This window comes from Drosophila nasuta, chromosome X, assembly GCF_023558535.2.
Source record: "Drosophila nasuta strain 15112-1781.00 chromosome X, ASM2355853v1, whole genome shotgun sequence".
In the NCBI taxonomy this organism is placed as follows: domain Eukaryota; kingdom Metazoa; phylum Arthropoda; class Insecta; order Diptera; family Drosophilidae; genus Drosophila; species Drosophila nasuta.
Window position 1 is genome coordinate 18938867 of NC_083459.1, and position 18364 is coordinate 18957230.

Sequence of the window (18364 nt, forward strand, 5' to 3'; positions counted from 1 at the left end):
CCGCACAAAAATTTACTTACATAAGCTCATTTTCAGCAATTCAGTTAGTTAAAAGACATAAAACTAAGACCCAAACAAAACAAAAAAAGGCAGAGGCAGCGGCAGTCATTTAGTTTGGCAGACAGACAACAACAGTTTCCTGGCCAGAAATGACATCCTCAACCTCATTGAGAGTCGCAAGATGCTGCGACTGTGACTGAGACTGAGACTGAGATGGCGGCTCATCCTGCTTCCTTTCAGCTCAAACGAGTTATGCGCATTTGCCCGCGAGCCGAGAGATTTGCGTTGCTCAGTTTGTGTGCTTTTTTATACCCGCTATCCATAGGGTAGAAGGGTATTATAACTTTGTGCCGGCAGGAAATGTATGTAACAGGTAGAAGGAGGCATCTCCGATCCTATAAAGTATATATATTCTTGATCAGCGGCAACAGCCGAGACGATATAGCCATGTCCGTCTGTCTGTCTGTCCGTCTGTCTGTCCGTCCGTATGAAACACTGAATCTCAGAGACTATAAGAGATAGAGCTATAATTTTTTTCGACAGCATTTGTTATGTTTGCACGCAGATCAAGTTTGTTTCAAATTTTTGCCACGCCCACTTCCGCCCCCGCAAATCAAAAAAATCGAATAACAAGCCTAATTTTAAAGCTAGAGTTTTGGTATATACAATAATTACTGCAGTAGTTATGATTCCTGAAAATTTGGTTCCGAGCAGATAAAAATTGTGGAAGTTATTAAAGAAATATTTTTGTATGGGCAAAAGCGCCTTCTTACTAGGGGTCTTAGTTGCTTTGGCCGACAATCTGGCACATTGTGCCGTTTATGGTATATTTTGAATGGTGTACTATATCGATATACCAAACATACCATTTGGTATATTTGTAGTATTTTTTAGTATTTTCGGTATATTTTGAAAATGATACCGCAATATTTTGCCTTTATTAAAAATGGGTAGCGGGTATCTCACAGTCGAGCACACTCGACTGTAACTTTCTTACTTGTTTTTTTTTTCTTTATATTTTCTTGTGCTGTTGTTTGGCTTCCTTCGGTTTTCTTTTCCACCATTCGTTTCGGGTTGCCTTCTTTTTGGTTTCCGTTGCCACGCAGAAGAAATTTGCAGTCGAAATCCAGGTAAAGGCAAAAAAAAAAACTGAGAAAGAAAACCACCTCAAGGCGTACGTCATTTTGTTTACATAAAATCAGCCAAGTGGAGACAAGTGCTGAAAGATGTCGATTGGGAGGTGCCACACACACAAAGAGAGAGAGAGAGAGAGAGAGAGGGGCGTGGCAGGGAATAGAAGAGGAAGAGGATGGCAACATAAGCGTGGCAAAGATGTAAATGGAAATGGAGACTCAGGCGATGGCTAAAAGAATCTTGGCAACATTACGGCATAACATTTGCATAATTATTATTGTCAGTATGCGTGCGTGTGTGTGTGTGTATGTGCATATGTGTGCGTGGCAATGTTTATATATATATTTCTTTTTTTTTTGGTGAGCAACATTTTGCATTTAATTTGCATTTAAACTGAGACAACCAGCTGATAAGTGCCAACAATTTTCAGCCTGATGACGTTCTAGGAAACCCAAACTCAAGCTTAAACTTAAACCAAAAAACCCACCCAAAAAAAAGCGTCAAAGAAACCTGATTAAGTTAAACAACTTAAAGTCTAGGAAATGTTTGAAGCAAACAAGCATCTAATCAAGTCATTTTATAATCTTGACTGTAGCTACAAATTTGCTTATTAAGTGAAACATTTCTGGAAATATTTTAGAATTCATATTACGTAAGACACCTTTGGGAATATATTTCATAAACATTTCCGCAAATATATTTAAATATATTTTGTATTAGGAAAACTGTTTTGGAAATATTTTAAGTAAAACACCTTTGGAAACATTTTAAAATACATTTGGAATTATGTAAAACAATTTTGGAAATATATAAAATATATATAAATTTAGTTCATATTAAACATTTAGGAAGTTCTGAAAATTAAAGTATAAAGTATAAAGTGTGGTTTTACCAATTAATTTTGTGACTCCATTAACAGTTTCTAAAAATGTTTTTAAAATTTTAATTTAATAGTTTCTTAAAATCGTTCAACAATTAAATGAATCAGTAACTGAGTTTCAAGAAAATTCAGTTGATCTATTATTCAGCTCAAATATTCGTAAGAAGAAATAAATATTGAATTAAGTAATTTTTTGATTAATTTTATTCAAATATGTATTATAAAATTCCTTCATCGGTATTTTCTAAAAGTCTTTCTAAAATTGTTTAAATTGTTTGCTTAACAAACTTAATTTTCTTCATTTTAAATGTAGTCAATCAGTCCGTTTTTTATTTATTTATTTTCTGCACACTCTGCAGTTATTTTGATAACTTTATTGCAGTTGGCAATTCGGTTATTTGTAGCTCCGGAATGCTGTTTATAGTGCTGAGAGTGCTTTAAGGCTTATATTCGAGCCATAAAATTGTGCTTCAAGAATTATTCATTTCTTGCTGACTCTTCGAAACTTGGATTGAGAACTCTTTATTTTTTTTTTTTGGTCGTTTTTATTTTGCAATTGGCAACAATGAATGTGAAGCTTGCGGAGTCCGGGCAACATGTCAATCTTGAATGCTGAGTGGACGGTCAAAAAAAAAAATTTCCATAAAAAAAAGATGCGAAAACGAAAGAAGAAAAACAGTTGCAAGCAGCATCAGCGGCATCAAATGAGCGCCAGCTGTGTCGCAGCAGCAGGTCCTTGGAACTAGGAATGAGCAAGTGAGTGAGTGAGTGAGTGAGTGAGTTTAGAGTGAGGCGCCTAGGCGGCAGATAGGGACAACGACTCAAAGCCAGAAACGAAAACGAAAACCAGAAGCAGAACCAAAAAAACCCTGAAGAGGAGGCAGAGGCTGAAAAACGGCAGAGCAAACATAAATGACAATGCATGCCACATTTTTCGCAACGGCACAAAAATTCCAATTAAGTAGCAGCTGTTGGTAACTCGCTTTGAAAATTGAACAGCGACGCAATGGCAGGAAGACAGGAAAACCAAACGAAAACCAAACCAAATCAGAAAGCGAACCAAAAAAAAAATAAAAAACGAAAACGAAAACGAAAAATGAGAGAAATGCGGAACGAGATGAAAAGCAATGCCGAAATGTGAGTTCTCTGACTTCTTTCGCCTTGCTGCTTCTGCTTGCCTCTCGTTGAAATGAAAATCAATGTCACTTTGTGTTTGGAGCAACGCTGACAAGTCAAGCTACTCTTTCTTCCCCCATGGCCAACTCTTTCTGCAGGCTAGCTGCCCATCTCAACGGGACCAACTCGAACCATGTGCGATGCCATGTGCAAGGGTCAAGATTTTGACCACAACAAAGATGCGAGCTGGGCAGGCATAAAAGTCACTAACATTCGGTCGCGCTCTCTCTCTCTCCCACTCTCTCTCTCTCTCTCTTTCTGTTTAGCTACCCCTCTCGCTTACACTGTTTTTACGCTTCTTTGCTTGACAATTGGCCAGGACATGAGCACCAAAAAATTATATAAGACAAACATGTTTCGTATACCTTACTTAAGTGCTGCACACTGAGCGTATGTTTGTCCCTATGTGTGTATGTGTGTGTATGTATGTGTCTCTGTTTTGGTGCCTGTGTGTATGAAAGTGTGCGCTTGTGCTTTAACCCAGCAAACCAAGAAAACTCGAACAATAATACCAAGTAATGTGAAGAGAAAATATACAGAAACCATTTTTAAATACATATTTCTGAGTTTCAACTACTTTTATGTTTTTTATATTATATATATTTATTGAAATATTTATTAGAAGATGTGCAGTGATATTTGCTGTAGTTTGTCTTTCAAAATAAGAAGAAGGAACAAGTAAGAATTCAACAGTGTAGTGTGCTCGACTGTGAAATATCCGCAAACTATTTTACATAAGATCATATTCTACAAAAATATACTGCAAAAATACTAAAAGACACCGAGGGATATATATGGCATGTCCCAATTGTGGTACATTAGTCTGCAAAATATACCATATTGTTAGCCATATTATAGCATTTTACCTCAAAGTCTTTATTTAGTAGTTTTAAGGAGAAAAATATATATTTTTAAAATTATTTTTATAGAAATTTTAACTTAAAAGTAAAGTCTATAATATATTAACTAAAAGCAACTATAGCTTTTTTTTGTTTTTTGTTCTTAGAAATATTGTATTCTTATAACTATTACAAGATTAAGTATTTAGATAAGAAAGTTGGTGAAATATATTATAAAATTCAATTTTTTTTTTAGAAATGAAACTAAATTTCTGGATGGCTGGAAATTATTCGAACATGATTATTCGGCTCTTTTAAATTAGAAAATTCAATTATTCTGTATAGAAATATTTCAAGTTGCAAATATTTCGTGCAATGAGAATTAGGTAAATTTATAATTGCTCTTAATTCATTCATTTTCTTCTTTTAATTGATAAACTGTTGCTCACTAAATTGTTTGTGTATGTATAATTGGTGTGTTGGGTTGCGCAGCTCTAACTCTATGTACTTGTGTGCTCTTACCTTGAAATCCGTAAATGGTTTTCAAGGTTCAAAACCATTTTAAAAGCAGCTCCAAATTACTTACAAGTCTGCCAAGATTAAAGTTAAAACAAGTCTGGCAAAAAAAACGAAAACACAGAGAAGGAGGAAGAAAAAAAGTTTATACTTAGTCATTCGCTTCGCTCGCCTAATCGTTGCTTTGAATAACTTTTTTTATTGCGGCTTGTTGTTGCCGCCAATTGTGGCAAATTGTTTTGCATCCCCAAGAACATGACAATCGAGCAAACTTTCGGCATGTCGCATGTTAATATGAGCATGATGCGAATTATTTCCTTAAGCGCACATCAATTTTCAATCAGTTTTGTAATATCATGCCACACACAAACACACACACGCATGCACACATTGACGATTTTATAATTGGTCGACGCCTCCCCAAAAAGAAGCTTGGTACAATTTACAGGGTATTCAAATGTTTCCAGTAGCAGCAGCAACAGTGGCAATAAAACGAGAGCCGAAACACATAAAACAGTTCAGCGAATGTGAGAATGTGAGTGTCTCAGTGCGTGTGTGTGGGTGTGTATATGTGTGAGTGCATGGGTGTGAGAGTGTGTGTGTGAGGCAAGCTAACAATCAAATCCCAGATGCCGGGCGAACAAGACGAAAAGGCTCACAGAACGTCGACGTGTCGACAAACCACAATTCTGCCGCTTGGCGCCCTTCATTTAATACGCAGGCACACACATACATAAGCAGTTACACACAGACACACACGCACACACTCGCACACTTGTTGAAATATAATAAAAATTTGATGTGCTTAAAATATTTCATAAGGCAGACGCAAACAATGGGCAAACAACGCAATACGCACACAGGCATGTAAAAGAAGACACACACACACACACATACACATAGCAAATACATACACTGTTACACACCTATACACATAAGCTTCGACGTAAACGTTAAATAAAAGAAACGTTGGATACTTGCAAATAAGTTAAAAAAAAACAACGTGAAATAAAACCAAACTGAAAATGTGAAACGAAATAAAATTTATTTAAATACATTTACTTGCTTCGGCTTTTGCTGTTTGTATTGGTGTTGTTGTTATCTATTGTCTAAAGTACAATCGAAATGATTCGCGGAGTGTTCGAGCAACAATAATTTAAAAAATAAAACTCGTAAAAATGCAAATAAAATAAAATTCAACAGGAAATAAATCAAAATACTAAACGCAAGCATGAAATATGCAAACAAAAAACATGGAATAAAGCTGGCAATAAACATTTGAAAATGTTGCCATGTTTTGTTCCATTTTTCATACACTCGCATTTCGTTGTGGTCATTTTAGCATTTGTTTGCTTGCAAATATTATTGCGAGAGTGCAAAAATAATCTCCACATAGTGGCACGTTAGTAATAGAATTATTTGCATTGCGGCCAAACCGAAAATGCTGTAAAAAAAAAACTATTCATACACAACTATTTTTTGTGCAATATTTTGGACAAAAGTACGATACGCATTAAAAGTACGATTGGTTAAAAAACAAGTTAAAAATTGAGTTTACCTAACATTTAATAGCATATTTTATAGTGAGTCATTTTTATTATTATTTTTAAATTGCTAAAATAATAATACTTCTAATAACTTGAAGTTGATAGTGAAGCACAGAAATTGATTTTACAATAAATATATTTTTTCCCAAGAACTTAAAATTTTAAAATAAACAAATATATTTGACTCCACCACAACTATTTTTAAATGAAATGCAAGAAATATTTAGTGCGAGAAAACCTTTAAGTAAAGTAATTAAAGTATTGTATTTAAATACTTTTCCAATGAATACTTTTTGTAGATCAAATTAGAGTGCCAAAAATATATTATAGACAGAATTTTATGTACTTTTAAGGTAGTTTACTTTCAAGTCAATCATTTTTGTTTGATAACCTGTTATATTTAAAAAAAAGGTTTAATTCCACTATATACAATTTTAGTGATACAAATTTAAATATATTACTATAATTACTTTTACGATGAACACTTTCGGGAATAAAAATTAGATTTCTGGAATTATTTTAGATGTAATATGATTCACATTTAATAAAAGTCATTTCAAGTCACTCATTTTAAGCAATATAATTAGAGTGCTTAAAATATTTAAGACAGAATTAGATTCTCATTGTATATAAGATTTTCTATAGTCACTCTCTTAGGAAAATACAATCTGACTAGGGTATATTTTTAGTCTCTTATTTTGAGGAATAAAATTAGGTTACCACAATTATCTTAACTGGAAATTGATTCACTTTTAATAAAGGGTATTTCCAAGTCAACTCAATTTGAAAAATAAAATATGTAAGACTGATTTTAATTGACATTTAATATAGAGTATTTAATAGTCACTCATTTTGAGCAATAAAATTAGACCTCTGGAATTTGATTTACAATTAATGTAGGGTATATAATAGTCACACATTTTGGTTAATTTCCCCCTTAAAGATGTAAAGAACATAATAATATTAATAATTCAGCTGGTTTCGTTTCGTTGGGCATTTTTTATTGGCATTCTTTCGCCAGGTATTTATGACAACGACAAAAACTTCATAAAGGACATTCGACTAATCAAGACAAGGTGTTTTTTATTGAGCCACCTGTCGTTATTGCCTCAGTCCCTTCTCCTGAGTCCCTTGCTCCTGAATCCCTTGTCCCTTATCCTCAGCAATGACAATGGCATTGGCAACGAGCAAAAATATTCGCGTGTGGCAACATTTGGCAAACATTTGCGCTAATTTGTCGTCGTCAAGCACGAAACGGGGCCAAAAATTCCTGCCCAGCCAAAGGGACACTTAGGGTCGATTAAGACAGCACACAGAGTGAGGGGGCCGCGAGGGGGTGGGGTGAACTGTATGCAGAGGGAGAGTGGGGGGCAGTTTTAAGCTGTGAGTTATGAGTTATGAGTGGAGTACCGTGAGCTAAATGCATAAATCTCAAGAGCTCGGCTCTATAGTCGGGAAGTGCGTGCCGTCGATTGCCGAGATAAACTAACTGTTCAGCTGAGGGTGGAGTGTGCAGTGGGGAGGAGGGGTAAGCGAGGGGATTACAACTGCTAATTGTTTGCTGTTTGTTTTTCGCTGACAATTCATTTTAAGCCCCTTCCCAAATTCCAAATTCCGTGCAGCAAACAAAAGTGTCACGCAAATGTTTTTCGTTTTCTTTTATTTTTTGTTTGGTTCGCACAGCCTCAAAAACAGATCTGCGAGCGTCGATTGCGATAGCGATTGTGATTCCGAGATTCGCGATTGCGCGAGAGTTGCCAATTAATTAATTAGCCCACTTTCACTTTGAAGGCGTGGCCGGGGGAGGGCGTGATTTATGGCTAAACTAACTGCTGACTGCCAGCCCCCAAAAAAGCCACGAAAAAAACATAATGAAATAAATAAAATGTGAGCTCAACTCTCAACACGCAAAAATGACATTGTTATTGTCGCGTTTTGCATGACATTAGCATGGAATTTGTTGACGAGTTCAAAGCTCAACAGCCCGAGTCTGCAACCCACACACACACACACACACACACACACACACACTCACACATTTCATTCATTTCACTCTTGCAAATGACGCTAATTAGCGCGGCCTAAAAAGAACGTGACTCGTCCTGCCACCTGGCTTAAAAAGACCAAAAGGACATTCGCATGTATGTAGTCATCAACAAACTTAAATCTAGAAAACTATGTTTTTAACCCTGCACTTAAATTGACTCATGTGTAGATTAATAACTACATTTAGTTGGCAACAGAAAAGACATAAAACAAATATGCATTTCTTTTTTGCTTTCAGCATATTTTATGTAAAAAGTTTATTTCAAAATAATTCATTTTTAACTGAATTTTACTGACAACCAAAATGAGATAACTTAACTCTTTTATGTTTTGGAATATTTCACTTAAAAATTGTATTCATGTGTATAATGTGTATATTAATAACTGAATATTATTAACGACAAGAAATATATTAAAAGTCTATTAAGTTTATTTATAACTGAATTTAACTTACAGCACAAAATATGTTATATAACTAACTTATTATTTTATTTAAAAATTTATTTTAATATAACATACTCTAACTGCAAACATGATGTTTTATTTTATTCAGGAAAGTTTAAGTGCCGCAAAAATGTAAATTTTAATGATGGGTTTTATTATATTTTTTTCTTTAGCTTATTCTGGCAACAATAACCTGAAGATTTGCACTCCAATGACCACACACACTTACAAAAACACAGACAGAGACATTTTTTGATGGCTGACAAGTTTTGAGTTAGGTCATTTTGATTGCAGCTAAGCTGAGTATATAACTAAATATAGTATATTTGTATACTGTATATTTATGTGGCGTGTGTGCGCATCATTTGGGCATCATTATCAGAGAGAGAGAGAGAGAGAGATGAGAGAGAGAGAGAGAGAGAGAGAGAGAGAGAGAGAGAGAGAGAGAGATGGAGTGACTGGGAGAGTGCTTGCGAAAGCGTCTTTAAAGTATTTTCAGCACTGTTACTAAAAATACTTACACAACAAATGGGCCGCCAACAAAACAAACAAACACACACACACACCAACACACACACACAATGGAAACCAGCTCAGTTTGTGTGGGTTAGGTTTGCGGGGGATGGAACGCCCCAAAAAGCAACAATACAACAAAATAAACAAAAGCTCTGCACTGCCATTGTTAGCTTAAGACACACTAAGAACATTCATAAATTTTTTTTTGTTTTTTATTTAGCATTGCGTATACGTAATTTATTTTGAGAAGACGCCTGGCAAAAAATATGCGATATAAAAAAAAGCTCTGCATACTTTGCGGGGCGCACAAGCGTGCCAAAGAGACGACAGCCAAAACAGCCACATAAACAAAGCGAAAATGAAAAACAGAAAATGAAACCAGCACACGTAAACGTCTCAAACACGACTAGCAGATACCCTAGAAACGAATAGAGTGTGTCTTTGTGTTTGTAACAAATTGGAAATTTCAATTTCATACAACTCGCTCAACGAAATATGATGGCCACTTTCTTTTGCTTGCGGATGGCATCGAAACGATAAATAAATAAGGCAAAAGCGCAGAAACGTATGAATAATAATAATAGCCCAAAATTGGTTTGAGCTTATTTTGGCACAAGTGAAACGAAATGAAATTAGCTTTAAGTTCTGATGACTTTCGTCGTGGCGGTGGAGAAGAAGAGAAGCCCTCTAGGCTAGAGCCTGACTCTCTGATACAGTTGGCCGACAATTTGTCAATTGACGCGCAGCCAGGCGCTGAAGCTGCTTCCGCACGGCTGACTGTGAATAGCGGCGGAGGCGGGGGCGAGGTGCGGGGTCGGTAGTCGGTAGTCGGTGAACAGTAAGTTGCATAGAATTTTGTTGCAATGAACAAACGACGAAGCGACCATCGACCTTCTGCTCTACTATAAGTATATATTATAGCGAGAGAGAGAGAGAGTTTTGGTCGGACTTGGTGGTCCTCGCTTTTGCCATGTTGCGGACGGGTCTTTATCGCTTTTTGAAATCATCTGGCTGGAATAAATACATTTCAGCATCAAGTTGCTTGCCTGCTTTCGTTGCCTTCGCCATCAAATTGCTCGACCATTAGCTTGGGCCAACTAATGCACTTGGCTTTAGATCTCCTTCGCTCTCTTTCCTCCTTCTGAGTTGAAGTGTATGTCGGCAGCTGCTGCGTGTAATAAGTGACTTTCCTTAGCTTTCTCTCGCTTGCTCTCTCTCTCTCTCCTCCTATGCAAATAATCCACGAGTGACTGCAGGCACATTGATATATTGACTCTGGCAATAACATCAAAGTCTCTGCCTTAGAACTAAATCTTTGTATTAACAGCATAAATTATGTTGACTTAAGTTCTGCCCAGCAAATCGCATGCGGGCAAAAGGCATCGAGTTGAGCGCAAAACCCTTTACGTTCAAAACGTTCAAATTGAAAACTGAGAACTGAATGTGAAACCTAATGACGCATTTGATTGGCTCGTCCGGGGAAATACCACTAAAAATAGACTTTGCGACAGCTCCATGCGATTAGTCTTTATTAGATGCTTGGCTGATTCCCTTAACTCAACTCAAATAACTCGATTACAGAGCATGCAAATCGATATCGATAGCAACCCCATGGCATCAGTTTGTTTTTTTTTCGCTTACCACATTCCTCTTTCAAATCTGTCTTCGCCGCTTCCGTCCCTGGTCAAAGCGAACAAGCTGAATTACATTGTTTAAGTAAAGGTCATGCTGGCTAATGTTCCATAAACTAAAATAAACTCAAACTCAAAAGCATATTGATTTTCAAATAAATTATGAGCGAAAGTTCATTGGGTTATGTCTTCAAGCTGGCATTTCAAAACGAATTACAAGAGTTTAAACTGCAAGTTTTGGGGCAATTGAAGTGAATGTAGTTATAATCAGATATAAATTGTAGAAACGTTTTAAGAAATCGGTTTGAATGGCAAAAACAAATGCTGAAGACGGATATTACTTGGTTTGTTCTTCAATCTGTATATTTTGTATTTAAACTCTTTGGTATATGATATGGTATTTTTTTAATTTAGTAGTAGATCGATGAACCAATTATAATAATTAGTGTATTTTAATAGTTTTTAGTTTTTATATTAATTTGGTAAATAATTTGGAAGAACAATCTGGTGTATGGTGTCATATATGTATGGTATATTTTGAACGTAATAGTATATTGATATACCAAATATATTAATATTTACATATATTAATATAACATTTTTTATGCATACTAATTTGGTATGGTGTATTTTAAATGCTGTACTGGCTCAACTACTTAAAAAATCTAGAAATTTGAAAAATAATATATCAAAAAGAGCTCTAAGTATATTTTAATGTTGTTGGTATATTGATTTTTTATATTTTATTATTTATACTGCACTATTTGTTTTTATTTCTTCATTTACTTTGGTATATTTTGAAATGAAAAGGCATATTTTATTTTTCCATTTGTGCAGCGCCTTCTTTATTTTAAATGTTTAACATAAAAGTATCTCAGCTGTTGCTTATTTACATGCACAATATGTGTTAAGTATGAAAATGGAATGATCATCCAATGACACTGCGTTTCTCCGACTCAATGAAAGCCAACAACAATTTGTATGCAGCATTGAGAAAGAGAGAGAGAGAGAGAGAGAGAGAGAGAGAGAGAGAGAGAGAGAGAGAGAGAGCAACATAAGTCATTAGTTATCATATTACGCCCTTTGACCGCCGCGCCACGCCCACCATTTATGCTAATAAATTATGCAGCCCTGCGCTGCTCATTGACCCACGACACCAATTCCCCACTCCGCATGCTGTTTGTTTCCCTTTTTTTGTTTTTTGGTTTTCAGCTTCATTGCGAAACGGAATATGTAAAACGTTTGATCCCTTCCGGCTTAGTCAGCTCTAAAAGTAGCGCAACGATGAAATAAACTTAAATAAAATTAGGTGCAGTGGGACAAGGGACAGGTTGTCACACAGACAGGCGGATTGATGGATAGATGGACAGGGGAACCGAGAACTTTGAATTTATTGCAAGCCCAAAGCGGAATCAAAATTATTTATTTGTCCCAGCATTGGGCACAATCAAAAAAAATGCCCATGACAACCCTTTGTCAGCAGAAAAGCATAATTTATTTATTTTAAGCATTACTATTATCATCAATAAAGTAGAGAAGCCAAATTTTCGGCAATTTCCTATTTGCTATAAACTCTGCTCTTTCAATACCCTGTAATAATTGCATCTGTTTGGGGTCAATGGGATCATTTTTGATTAAAAAATCCGGTTGTCTGATATTATCTGTTGCTGATTTGTCCACAACTATCGCCCTCTCTGTCCCACACTCTCTCTATCTCTCACTCTTGAATTTAGGTTCAAAGTTGGGCTCAGTTCATTGAAAGTTTTGGCGCAGCAGGCACGTAGCCAATGCCACGCCCACACACACATAGCAACTATTTGCCCCCCCCGCCTGTACGAAATGTAAAAGTCAGTCTGCGCTTTGCATTTTTTTTTGGCCAAAGCAAACAGCAATAGCAACAATAACAACAACTGAAGCTGAAACAGAAACTGAAACTGAAACTCAAACGCAAACTCAAACCATGTCGTGAGAGTCATAAAAAATGGGCAACTTTTATATTTTGTTATTTTATTTATTTATGTTAAATTCATGACATGTATTTAAATTAGTTGCCGAGCAGTTTTGTCCCTTTTTGTCTCTCTACAAGGCTTTCCAAATGAGTGTGTTAGTGTGTTCAAGTGTGTGTGTGTGTGTGTGTGTGTGTCTCTCTTTGTGTATGTGCCATCAAACGCAGCCGTTGTGAATTTGTGCCACCCCAAAAAGTAGGCAGCAGAAAGGCTCTGCTGCATTAGCAAATATTCAATTATGAACCAGCCTTTTCTCTCTTTCTTTTTCTCTCTCTCACTCTCTCTTCATTGGTTGCTCTTAGATTTTTGCGTATCTGTGTCTGGCTGCCATTAGCATTTCAAATGCAAAGACAGCATCAGCATCAGCATCAGAGGACACACAGAAAAACCGAAAAGCGCCGAAACCCAATCCTCAGAGTTCGACCTTCAAGCTCACACCAAGAAGTTCCATCTTCATCTAGCTCCAGTTCCACAGTTCCACACAGTTTAGTTCCCCTCGTTTCAATTTTAGTTCCAGGCGAGGAACATACAAAACTTTTGCCATTTGCCTGCAAGCGGCAAACGGCAAACGACAAACGACAAACGAGAAACGAGAAACGACAAAGGGCAAAGCAAACACGCAAACTTTTCCTGTATATATCTTGTCAGTTAGTGATATGTGTATACTAAATAGCTGCATACATTACCGCATAGCCTCTATCTGTCTCTTTCTTTGTTGCCATCTCCTTTGCACTTGCTTTTTGAACAGCTTAAAAATTGCGTGTCTGGTCAAGTAAATGAGCTTTGCTGTGGCTTTTCCACTTTTGTTTCTTGTGCTTTGGACATGCTTTGCCATCCGACAGATCAAAGACACACACAAACACACACACAAACACACACGCATACATATACACATACATATACATATAACGAACGACACAGACACGCTGAGAGAGATTTGTGTGGCGGATGCCCAACCGGAAATTGATATTTAATTAAAGTTTCAGACGCAGCTTTTGTCGGTTTCCCACTGCAAACTTTGCCCCCCAAACGAGTTTAGTTTTCCACGCTGCTGCTGCTGCTGTTGTGGAAATGCAAGTGAAAATGCCATAATGGTAAAATTGTGCAGCTGAAGCATAAACAAATATAGGCAAAAATTTCTGGCACAAAACAACAACTCGACAACTTTTGAAATGAAATAAATTTGTCACTTTATCAACGCATGTCATATTATTTTCTGCTTGAGCCCGGAAAGAGAGAGAGAGAGAGAGAGAGAGAAAAGAAAGAGAGAGAGAGAGAGCAAGAGAGAGAGACTGAGAGAGAATGAAGTGGGCAATGTTGTGTGGTTTATCAAACCCACGATAGCAACAACATCAAAACTTTAAGCTTGTTTTGCCAAGTAGCATTTATGCGCAAAAATTCTGCCATCAGTTGTAGATCAACATTAATCTCAGCGCAAAGCTTCCATGATATCAGCCGAAAATGGCACTTGGACAGTTTGTGAGTTATGCGAGAAATACCAAATACAAACATATAATATGCATGCGATAAGGTGAAGTTCTTTGCTTTATGATATGCGCTATCCATAGAGTAGAAGTTGCAGGAAATGAATGCAACAGGCAGAAGAAGTCATATGTGAATATTCTTGATCAGCGTCAACCAAGACGATATAGCCATGTCCGGCTGTCTGTCCGTCCGTCGGTATGAACACCTAGATCTGAGAGGCTATAAGAGATATAGAGAAAATTTTAGACAGCACTTGTTATGATTGCATACAGAACAAGTTTGTTTCAAATTTTTGCCACACCCACTTTGGTATGGCAAATTTCGCCCACTGCAATGGCGTCTTAGATGCTTTGGCTGACAATCTGGTATATATTGCACTCTATGGTTTATTTCAAATGTAGTACTGTTTGGTATATTTTGCACTGCATGGTATATATTGAATGTGGTGCTTTATCAATATACCAAATTAAAGATTTTCTATATTTTAGCATCTTTGTGGTATATTTTTGGTTTATTTATATAATATTGTTTTATTGAAAATGGGTAGCGGGTATCTCACAGTCGAGTACACTCGGCTATAGCTTTCTTACTTGTTTCAAGTACTTCGAGTACTCCGCTGCTGCACACTTTAAGTTAATTACCTTGAATGCTTATTGCGTTTTCCCTTTGAGCGAGCAATTCATTTGGATTAACTCAGGATTTAATTGCCGCGACAGTCGTCGCATTCCAATCGAAACTAATCGATTTCTTTCTCAAATATTGTCATTCTCTTAGTCTCGGTCTCAGTTCAGAGCGCACACCGCAAACGCAGTGTGTCGACATTTTGTTGCTCATTAAATGCACTCAGGCAAATTTATGCTCATTTATTTTAAAGGCATCGTATCTCGTACACCCAAAAAAAAAGAAAGGTGGCAGGTGGAAAGTGGAAGGAGGTGCACATGCTTTAATGTCGCCTCGCGAAAATGCTCTTTTTATATTTATTTATTTAAATACGCGACCGGAAAGCAACAGCCGCGTCTCAGCTGCTTTGCTGATAGCGAGTCGAGTCGAGTCGAGCTGGAGATGCTTAGGTAGAGTGCTGTGTGTAGTGTGCAGGAGAGAAAGAAGGAAGTTGGAGAGTGGTGAACAAACTTTATGACTTTTATCTACGCGCAACTTTCGAAGTGGCATCTCGCTTTCTCTCTCTCTTCCTCATTCACCGACACCGACGACGCTCATCAGCTGAGTTTTTAAACATGCCTTACGGCCGAATGCATAAATATTTTCCCAGTGTCGCGAAAAGCAGCCGAAAAAGACAAGCATCACATTTTTCATATAAATTTATTTGGCTTTGGCAACGTTGACGACGACGCAACATTTTGGAAGCATGCCGCATTTGCATATTTGCAGCAAAGCGGCAGCAGCAACAACAACAAGCTGAACAAAAATAAAACCCATAAAAACTGGTACAGTTGAATGAAATGAAGTCAAATAACAGAGCAGCAAAGTACAACAAGCAACACAAGAGACACAAGCAAAGCAAAAAGCACTGGACACGACATCTCACAGCAACAAAGCAACACCAAGGGGGTGGTAGAGGGTGGGAGTGGGAGTAACAAAGATATAGGTAATAAAAACTTTTTACAATAGCAGATGCCACAGCCCAACGAATGGTTGATGGCCATGCCAGCCAACGGTCAACAGTCAACAGTCAACAGTCAGCACAACAACAATCCACAGTCTCGGTTATTCTTCTTCTTCATTCGCTCTGTCATTGCTTAAAGGTGTAAAGAACAGAAAAACATTTGCGGAATGCCCAGGGACAGTTATCGATCACTCACAGTTTATCATCCATATTGATTCCATTACAACTAATGACACTTTCGAATATGTAGATATATTAAATTAATCTTGTCGGCTTCTGGCTACAAAATCCAAAAACTTAACGTTAATTTACATAATCTGTCCAATTGCAATCTTTAAAGAAAATAAATATTATATTTTACTCATAGAATTTTGACAAATGTTGCTAAACAATTTCGGTTAAATTAGTTTAAGAAATGTGGGACTTAAAAATACAAAAATTATCTTCATTCAAATGACAAACTTTATCCGAAAGTATCCTAAATCAAAACTAAATTTTTCCATAAATGTCCTTCTACTTTATTTCCTTATTTGTTAGATAGAAAAATTTCGATTTTATTGCTGCTTGTCAACCGTTAAAAAACAATATTGAACAAAATATTTATTAAAAGCTAAGACAAGATTAAATGATGCTAAATAATTTTAAATTGAATTATCATATTTTGTAGGCAGATAGGTAATAAAATTAAATAAAACTTTTATATTTTCCAGTCAGATAAATCAATCAGCATTATTGCAGTTAGATTGCCAAAAAGGGTAAATCATATTTGGGTTTGGCGTGAACTGTTTACTTAATCATTTTGGCGAGTCTATTTATTTGCCGTGAATATAATGAAATTGCTTCAAACATAAAGTGAGCCGTGTTTCCATCATTGCGCTACAAGTTCGTTTACATTCACGTGCAAAGACAGACGAAGAGACAAAAAGACAGACAGACAGACAGTGGGTTCTGTGCCTATGAAAAAATGTGGAAAATAACAACAAACATTGCGTTAATTCCAAAAAGAAAAACGTAATTTTTCGCACTCATACCCTAACCTTAAAAAGTAGTAAATGGGTATGCTGAGAAAGTTGAAAGTACATTAAATGAAATATAATTTTAAATAAATAGAAATAATTGATGAAATATAATTAAAATTAAATATATAAATTATCACGAAAATAGTTTATTTGATATACAGGATATCTGCTAGTTGTTTACACCCTTTGATAACAGTTTACTTGTGTTTTTTGGAGCTTCGCGGCAGATTGTGTCAGATATTAAATTTATTTACGCGAATTTCTCACTTCGGGCTGTGTAAAAGCAACGACAATAACGTCGCAAGCGACTGGCCATGTGGCGCAAGGACGTTGTCAAAAAAATGTGTATAGTATATAAAAAATATATATAGGGAAATATAAATAAATAAATAAACAACAACAAAATAGAAATTGTATAAAACAAGAAAAGAAAGCAAAGTGTTCAACTACATTGCACATGCTGTGAATGCTGCTGCGTTGCTTTTTCCTTTTCTGTACCCAACTTGTTTTTGTTTTTTTGGATTTTTTGTTGTGTTGTGTTGTGGGTTTTCATTTTTAGTGTTTCCCGATGCGGATTACCAACTCAAAAATGCGCTTGGCTATGCGAAGTTGGAATTTGACTGCACTCACAGCTTTTGGGGATTATGTTTCAATTAGGCAATGGAACAAAAGGACTATGGGGCGTTGATTGGATTGGAGTCGAGCACCAACAGCAACAGCAACAGCAACTGAAACTGAAACTTGAATGCTGTAAACTTAACCCTAGCAAAAGGCCCTCTTTGCCTCTTTCCTCTTGCCACTTGAGCCATTCACGTGCCATGAGTATTTCAATTACAAAACCCAATTAATATTATGAATAAAGTGAAATAAACACGAGTCGAGTGGCCTTTCCCCCGCAGCCTCTTAATTATTTTTCTTATTTTTATTTAGGGTGCAAAATTCACGCGCCGAGCACACAAAAAACAGTGTTGAATAATGCGCGTAAATAAAACATATTTTTTTCTCCCATTGGCCACGCATTATTTATGGCGTGGTGAAAACGAAACGAAACGAAAAAAAAAACCTCAACGCACAGTCTACAATTATTATTTCAATAATTTATCGCTGCCATTTTTTACGAGCCAGACACAACATGTGCTAAAACGAAGCAGACCAAAAATATAAAATAGAAGAGAAACAAACTGAATTGAAATAAGTAAAAGTGATCGAATAACCAAATAACACGTATACGCAATGTTGGCCAGCAACTTGTCTTTTCAGTTTTACGATTACTTTCGCATAACAATGAGAACAGGTTAAACTATGCTGACAAGCAAATACGTTAGCTATTCATCTTCATATGAATATGCTTATGCTTATGTCTGGGCACTCAAACTCAAACTCAACCTCAAGCTCAAACTCATCCTCAACCGCATCCGCATCGTATAAAGTATTTTGCTGAGATTCTGCAGTTTGCAGTGTATGGCTTTTATGCAAATAGCTAACAGCTTCATGGATATTG

General features: G+C 36.4%; 1 protein-coding gene across 1 annotated transcript in view; it reads left to right on the top strand.

The window, feature by feature from the left end:
* LOC132796441 (dopamine D2-like receptor) overlaps nt 1-18364 on the top strand; it is an 82739-nt gene that overhangs the window by 9265 nt on the left and 55110 nt on the right.